We start from the raw sequence: 7,975 nt of genomic DNA, 5'->3' as shown, positions 1-7,975 counted from the left end.
ACTGCCATTCAGCACCTGAACATCTCTACAATGCTTATTGCATTAGGTCAGAAGGGCTTGGAATGAGCAAATATGCTGCTGCAGTGTCTAGTGGGCTCCACATCTTGTGTTACGGGGGATTACAGTGTCATGGTTTGAAGCTGTCTGTGACTTCTGGTTTTGTTCATTTGAAAAAAAACCCACACCATTTAAGCCAGCAGCTCTAACCAGCCATAGTTTGTTGGAATAGAGTGAACAACAATGTCTGCTTCATACAAAAGGTAGCTAGCAAAGAAATAGGGAGAAGAATGTGCACTTCGGTCTTTGGGAGATGAACATGTGCTGTACAGCTTCATCTGTATTGTATGTATTTGTCCTGGCCTGCAGCTACTCATTGTTTTGGTTGCTGTTAGCTTTCCTGGTTTGCTTTATTTTGTAGTAATATACAGCTTTCTGGGTGAAGGTGTAGTGGGAGCTGACCTATGAAGCTTTGCAAGGTGTTAGTACTGTGAGAGGACTCATAGACTGAGCTGTGTCTTCTCTTCTTTAGTGAATTTCTATCAGAAGAAAGTCAAGAAAAGTTCTGGAATTTTGTTGAAGCCAGTCAGCATATCAGGACAGCTGAACAGGAGGGTGAGTGAGTTCTCATCATTCATTCATGTCATGAACAATCACTGGTAATTGGCATGGTTGAAAAGTAAACCTTTCTATTTGTCTTCCATTATCTAATATTATTAAAGTCAGTGAGTGCTGACGTTGGTATTGTTCTTACTGTGGAAGTGCTTGAGGCGTCTGGCTGTCCATTTGATAAAAGCAGTAGCAGACAACTGTTTTGCTTTCAAGTTTTCTGTCTCCACATCGAGCATAAAATATTATTTTTATTTCTAAGCTGAAGTTAAGTGGGAGCTCTTACCTGTTCCCCTGCTCGTGTTTGCATACTTAAGAATGTATACAAGTGTCCGTGTTCTCTCATGGATGAGGTTAACTCTCATCTACCCGTGGCACTGGTTGTAATGAAAATTAAGAAGGAAAAGTCACGTGCATATTTTCAATTAACTCCAGTGTGTTTCTGTTGATATAAATCTCAATGAGTGGGGATATGATATAGGAGGATAACTGCTTGTGCTCTGACTTTGCAGGCAGTGATTATTCTGCTTACCATGAAATGCTGAAGGTCGCCTCCCAGAGCCTGTCACCCTTACAACAGAATTTGTTGAAGTTTTCCTTGTCCTTACGTTCTTACTCTGCAACAGTTCAGGCTTTTCAGCAGGTTAGTGCTACACGAGAGAAATCCTGCAGTGTTTTCTAGAGCATTAAGGTAGGGCCTCAGAGTAAACATTCAACCCGTGACTGCAAATATTTCAATACAGATAGCAGCAGATGAGCCTCCACCAGACGGTTGTACCCTGTTTTTTGCTGTGCATGGGGAGAAGACATGTGAATATGACTCTCTTGGAACACTTCTAAGGACTGCTTCAGAAAGGTATTTGAATTGTTTCCAATTGTTACATTACATCTTAAAACTGAACCTATATGTACTGCTGTCAGTATATATATGATATATATGATATCAGAGACTATCATCAGTCAGTAGTTTCTGGTTCTTCAATTTTGATGTATCCATCTCTTGCACAGATGTGGCAGTCTCTCATTTCTTACTGTTTGTGATTGGAATTAGTATTTACTGATCCCTTGCTCTAGTAGCCTCTTATTTTTTTATACTGAGCTTCTGAATGACAAAATAAAAGTAACTGAAAATTTAAAGGACGCGGTTAACTTTTAAGAAAAGATATTGTAGCAATTAGATCAAAATGATAGGAAAAGGTGTTTCACCAGAGATGTAATGATGAAGGATCAGCACTATAGAAAGGTGCTATAAAGGAAGGGCAGAAGATTGCTCACCCATATTAGAAGATTCCAGATGTGCAGGGGAAAGCTTCACCAAGGAAGGATCTTCAGAAAGAAATCCTTCCCTAGTGGCAGTCAGCCCTTTAATGGGGTCTAAGAGAAGCTGTCCCACAGCCTTCACCTGTGCTCCCAGGGCTGACCAGATCCTTTCCTCAGGTGCTCTGTCAGTGGGTCAGGCTGGGACTCAGCAGTTCCCATACAGGTATCATATTAGCTTCAAAGTAGCAGTTAGCCATCTGTTGTGTTTTCATGTGTCCGTTTTTAACAAAGCCTTATCAGCATTGTATCCAGTGCAGCCAGCCCTGCTATTACATCTGTATGCTGTGAAGTCAGAAGAGATGTTTAAACACAAGAAAAGAAATTATGAACCTTGCATTGGGTAAGAAAAAGGTGCAAATCACATTGTGATTATCTTCAATGTTTACTCTTAGACCAAAGCCCTTTTTGTTCAAAGGGGACCACACATACCCAGCGTCCAACCCTGAACGTCCCGTTGTCATTCTGTATGCTGAGATTGGCACAGAGGATTTCTACAGATTCCACAAGCTGCTTGTGACAAAGGCTGAGGCAGGAGAAATCACTTATGTCTTCAGACACTATATTGCTGTAAGTATGTACACTCAGAGTAAAGCAGGCAAGAGTAACTGTCCAGGGGAAGCCAAAAGGAAAAGTGATCTCAATCAGCTCCCTTTAAATTTACACTTGCAGAATGCATTGCTGCTTCATCATTATTTCTCATACTCACTGTTTATTGCTTCATTGCCTGTAGCTGAGGAATGCAGCTACATTTTTTTCTCCTGATGGTTTAAATAAGAGGATCATTTAGTTTTTCCAAATGCAGAACTAATCTCCAGATAAATTACAGAATTTAACCTAGAAAAATGTTGCTCTAGGAACTAAGAACTCGATCTTTCCACAGCTTGGCCACCTGAGTCACTTGGTACAAAGAGCAGGCATTAACCTTAGGGCACCATTTCAAATAAAAGGCAGTTTTGTTACAGAACTGCTTTCTGCTCCTAGTGTAACCTGTCCTTTTTGCCATCTGCTTCCCATAATCCTTAACCATTAAGACCGATGTTTACCTGGATTTTAAAAACTCAGAGAAATTGGAGTGATTTGACTTTTTTCTGAATATCATTTACCAGTGCTAAACCTAATGTAGTTCTACACTGCATGTACTGCTTTCATTTAAAAGGTAATCTGTTTATTATCATTGGGAGGGGTACTTAAGTAAGAAATGAAGTGTATTACACAGTTGGTCTTGGCATGGTTGTGCTATTACAACACATTACTGTAAGTTCTCTCGCTATTTATCGCTGACCCATTAGCAGTTAGATGTAAAACATGCACCAGCTTGAGATTTCAAAGCTTTGGGAAATGGCAGCTTTTCATTTGTAGATCAAAACAAAGAGTGGCAATATTTCAATGTTTGCTTTTCCTTACAGAATCCCAGTGAGGAAAAAGTCTACCTCTCTGGCTATGGTGTGGAACTGGCTATTAAAAGTACTGAATATAAGGCCAAGGATGATACGCAGGTGAAAGGTGAATTCTTGTTTTAATAACTAATGTAGGTTCGCCAGTTTTATAAGGTTCTTTTGTTTTGTTTTGTTCTGTTTAACAAATGGCTGTTTGACTGATCTGAAATCACCAAAATCACAACCTCCTCCTCTTCTCTGTGCTCATTCAATTGTATATTCAGTAAGGCACTTGTCTTGCTTATTTGTGGTTGGCACAGCGGTGTCACGACTCTGGACTAGATCTTATTCAAAGCACAATTAACATGACCAGTTGTTTACCAGGTAAGCAGATTGCTTGCAGTTGTAAAGCAGTTCTCTCCTTTAATGTTACGTAGTGTACCCATCCTCAGAGTTGAACGGTTCCTGTTCTTTTTTTTGGGAAAAACAGGATTTACAACACTGTGCATCTGTTTTTTTTTATTGCTTTCTGTAGAACACTGGCCTTTGTTTCTTGAACAGCCGTGCTTCTGCCAGATTTATTTCAGTAGGGTAATGTATGTGACTGCGTACATATACAGGTACACACACACACATGTATATATGAAGATAAATGGAAATCTCTGCTTTTTTTTTTTCCTTTTTTACTGAACTCATAAGTGAAAAAGAAGAAACTCTTTTAGTTATTTATTTATTTTGGCTGTGGATTTTTGGTCTTTTCCCCCCTCTACTTCTTCTAGTAACAGATAACAGCTGTGATGAATAGGACTCGTATTTTGAATGGATTTCTTCAGGGTTTTGCAGTTTAATCAGATCGTAGATACGGATCAGAGCTCTTGCTGCGGGATGGAGTACTGACAAAAGAAACTATCGGTCTTTATTTGTCAAAAGGACAAATTACTTGCATTGCTACGAGCTGCAAAATGGGCTGTGGTGATATTGTACTGCAAATTAGAGATGTATGGCTTTCATCCCTCACCTGTCTGATCTGGGCACGTTCTGCAATCTTCTGTGTATGTCTGTGCTGTCCAGAAGCAATCACTCATTCAAAAGGTCAGGATTGATTTGATTGGACCTGAGAACGTAGATAAGAGCTGGTCTGTGTCCAGCAATTAGGTCATTATGCTCAGGATTGTATGATCAGGGTTGCATTCATGGTTGGAGTGTGTCACTTTCTCTACAGAGCTTATGTGGCCTGAGAGCTCCTGGGTCCTACTGAGTTTGCAGTGCCTACATCCCTGGGATTTCCACTTAGCTTACACTTATCTTTCTAAACAATCCCCCTGATTTTATTTCAGCTGTTACTGTGACCATTCTTATAGTTAGTACTTCTTGGACTCAGGTTGACAAGTGTCCTTTCTTTCCTATTCACTTACTGGAGTGCATTTTGGTAAGCTTATCAAAGTACCCATGAGAGCTGTTTCTGAATAATTCAGAAGTGTTTTTCTTCCCTGTGTGTTCATAGGCACTGATGTGAATGCTACGGTAATAGATGAAGATGACCCTATTGATGAAGTACAAGGATTTCTTTTTGGGAAATTAAGGTAAAGCTCAGTTGCATATTTTTAGTCTCTGTCATATTAAGCTACTTGATGCACAGATGCTGATCTTATGCTTTGCAGTTATTTAAGTATTGGGGTTATCCACATGTGTTAGCAGCATGCTCTGTTGTATATTAGTTTATTTGCATTAGTGGCAGACTTGATTACAAGAAGCTACAGAGTTGCTTGACCCTCATTTCCTTTTAGGCAGCTGTATCCTGACTTGAGTGAAGAGCTGAAAGAGCTTAGAAAACACCTCGTGGAAAGTACCAACGAGATGGCACCCTTGAAAGTATGGCAGTTACAAGGTAATCTGTGTGAAGACTTTCAATATTGCATGGCAGAAAACTTAAAGTAAACCTATCTTCCTGTGCTCTGTGCAAATGAAGCAGAAGTGACAGCGTTCAGTTAGAGAGTTTGACTGTAAATTCCTGCAGTGGAAAGTATGGGCTTTCTACAGCTCTTTGCTGAGTCCTGCTGAAATAGCTTTTGGAAAGTTTCTTTTATGGGACTTTTGAAGTGAGGTTTGCTTTCTGTATTGTGAAGTATATTGAAAACTACTTGCTCTGAACTGACTACTTGTATCATTTGCTAAGAGCAGAAAAGCAAAGGAAATGTGAAGATAGAAAATGAGTTTTATATGTAACTAATGAGCTAAAATGTTGGAAGTCAAATGTAAGATAGCTGCGGTAGCTTCTTTGCTCTTACTGTTGGTTCACTTGCAGATTTAAGTTTTCAAACTGCCGCACGCATTTTGGCTGCTCCTCCTGTGGATGCTTTGATGGTCATGAAAGATCTGAGTCAGAACTTCCCTACAAAGGCCAGGTGATTCTAGTAATGAATGCTTTGGACATCTTCTGTTTTTTCTCAGCAGAGCACGAGATGGGCAACATCAGTTGGGTTAATTAATTTCTGTGTTTCTATTTAGCTGGAAGTAACCACTGGGGAATGTTTGTGCACTGTTTGTCAGCTTATGGCTGAAAGAGGGTCTCAGCATTTCTCTTTGGTGGCACTCGATGTGAACTGGTGGTAGATTTAACAGAACCAGCTTCGCTATTGTTGAGAAACGTTTCCAACGCTTTTGCATCAGATTCTCATGAGTTTATTGGGCAACGTGCCTGTTTGGTGGCTTTAGGCTTAACCTTTCCTCTGGATCACACACTTTTGAGATCCCATTCTGCAGACTGCCCACTCAGACATTGATGTGCCATTCCACTGCTCTTTGCACTTAATCAATTGCTTGAGCATGCTCTAATTAATTTGAAGAACTTAAGTCATAATTTGGCCTACCCAACCAATGTAAAAATAGATTTCTTTTGATAGGTTTTGAGCAGGTGGAGATGCACTTGAGAGTAAAAGGAAGCTGAATTCTGGTCTCATCTCTAATAACTGATGTTAAGATTTGGTTTCTTATAGCTTCTTGAAGTTTGCTTTTTCCTACCATCTAGTTTCTGGTCAGATTTGTGAGCTGAACTTTCCCATTCCGTCATGGTACAATCACTAGATCCAATGAAGGGAAGGGAATGAGAGCCCACAAGGAGTGAAATCCCTATGTGTCATGCTGTCAGACTTCACCTTTCTAGAAGCTGCCCACTTTTATCATGAATTAATGTGAATCTAGATGCTGAGAGCCAAAAGCTTGTCTTTCCTGGTGTAGTTTACATGAGAATAATGTTTTTATGTTCTCTTGAATTATATATATATTAAAGAATAAGAGATGAAAGATATATATCTTTTTTGTTTATATTAAAGAATATATATAAGAAAAAATAGTGCATCCAACTGTTTAATGGTACTACAAAATGCAATTTCTTCTGATTATACCTTTTCATACTAAATATTTAGTCCCTTATATATCAATATATTGAAATATATGATATATATTGATATTTAAGGTGCAAAAGGTGAATTAGTTAGATAAGTAATCCATTCACTGGGTTAACAGAACAATGGTTCACAGCACCATGTTTTTGTTTCTGCAGAGCCATAACAAAAACAGTTGTTTCCTTGGATCTCAGAACAGAAATTGAAGAGAACCAAAAGGTAACACTTCAAGAAAGTAATGTAGTTCTGTCTCACCTTTGTTTTCACGGACATTTAAGCTTTAACGGTAATGATTCTATTAAAAACTTCACATTTGGCTCGAAATATTGACCCAGTATTTTCACTCACAACTTTGTCATGGTATACGACAATGTGTAGTATAGAAGCAGTATCAGAAATTCTTGCTTGAGTGGCAGAGCAGATGTGTGAAGCCTGCATGTCATAGCACTAGTCATCCTGATTCATAGTTAAAAAGAGGCTTAGACTGATTTCGGGTCAACAATTGTAGGTTTTGGTTGTACTTTGTACTTCTCAAATTCAATTGAATATTAAATAAGTGGTTTTTTTTTTTTTTGTCAAAGCAGAGTTAAAAGGTAGTTGCACTTCAGGATTATTTTAAAGTATCTCTGCTGGATAGAGTGTAGCTTGTTACAAGGTTATTGCCTGAAGAGTTTTAAGCACCTTTTAACAGCTTTTAAGGATGCAGAATAAATTTAGATCTCATCCCCTCTTTTGAAGCAGTGCTTATGTGTCACAATTCAGCTGTGCTCACATTGAAGCAGCTGAATAAACACAAAACCTTCTGCTATGGCTCATAAGGAGCCATGCTGTGAGGAGGACATTGTTCCTTTGCTCTCAGAACAGCAGCACTGGAACAAAAATTAACATCTACTTGTTCAGTCAACACGTGTTTTGAAATTACATAATAAAGAAATAAAGTTTATAAGGGCCCAGAGACCCTGGCAAGTTTGTGATCCTTGAGTAAGCTCAAGTGATTGGAGAAATATGTTTCAGCAGCTCTGTTGTATCCTTGGCATTAGCAAAGCACTGAAAAAACAATAGAAACATGGAAAATTTTGTGCAGAACAATTGAAATACACCTGGTTGTGCTGTCTGGATAGATTGCAAAATGCAAGTTTAAGATTGTAATAAAGACAGAGCCAAACAATGGCTTTTAGTGTACGATTCATGCTGATCTGTTCATGCATTTCAGTCACATTTGACATTAATAGGAAAAGTGAATTGCTTTAAAATCTGATTGATGACATT

The sequence above is a fragment of the Coturnix japonica genome, chromosome 12 (assembly GCF_054131305.1).
Source record: "Coturnix japonica strain WE chromosome 12, WE-NBRP24, whole genome shotgun sequence".
Classification (NCBI taxonomy): domain Eukaryota; kingdom Metazoa; phylum Chordata; class Aves; order Galliformes; family Phasianidae; genus Coturnix; species Coturnix japonica.
The sequence above is the reverse complement of the archived record's forward strand: the minus strand, read 5'-3'. Positions refer to the sequence as shown.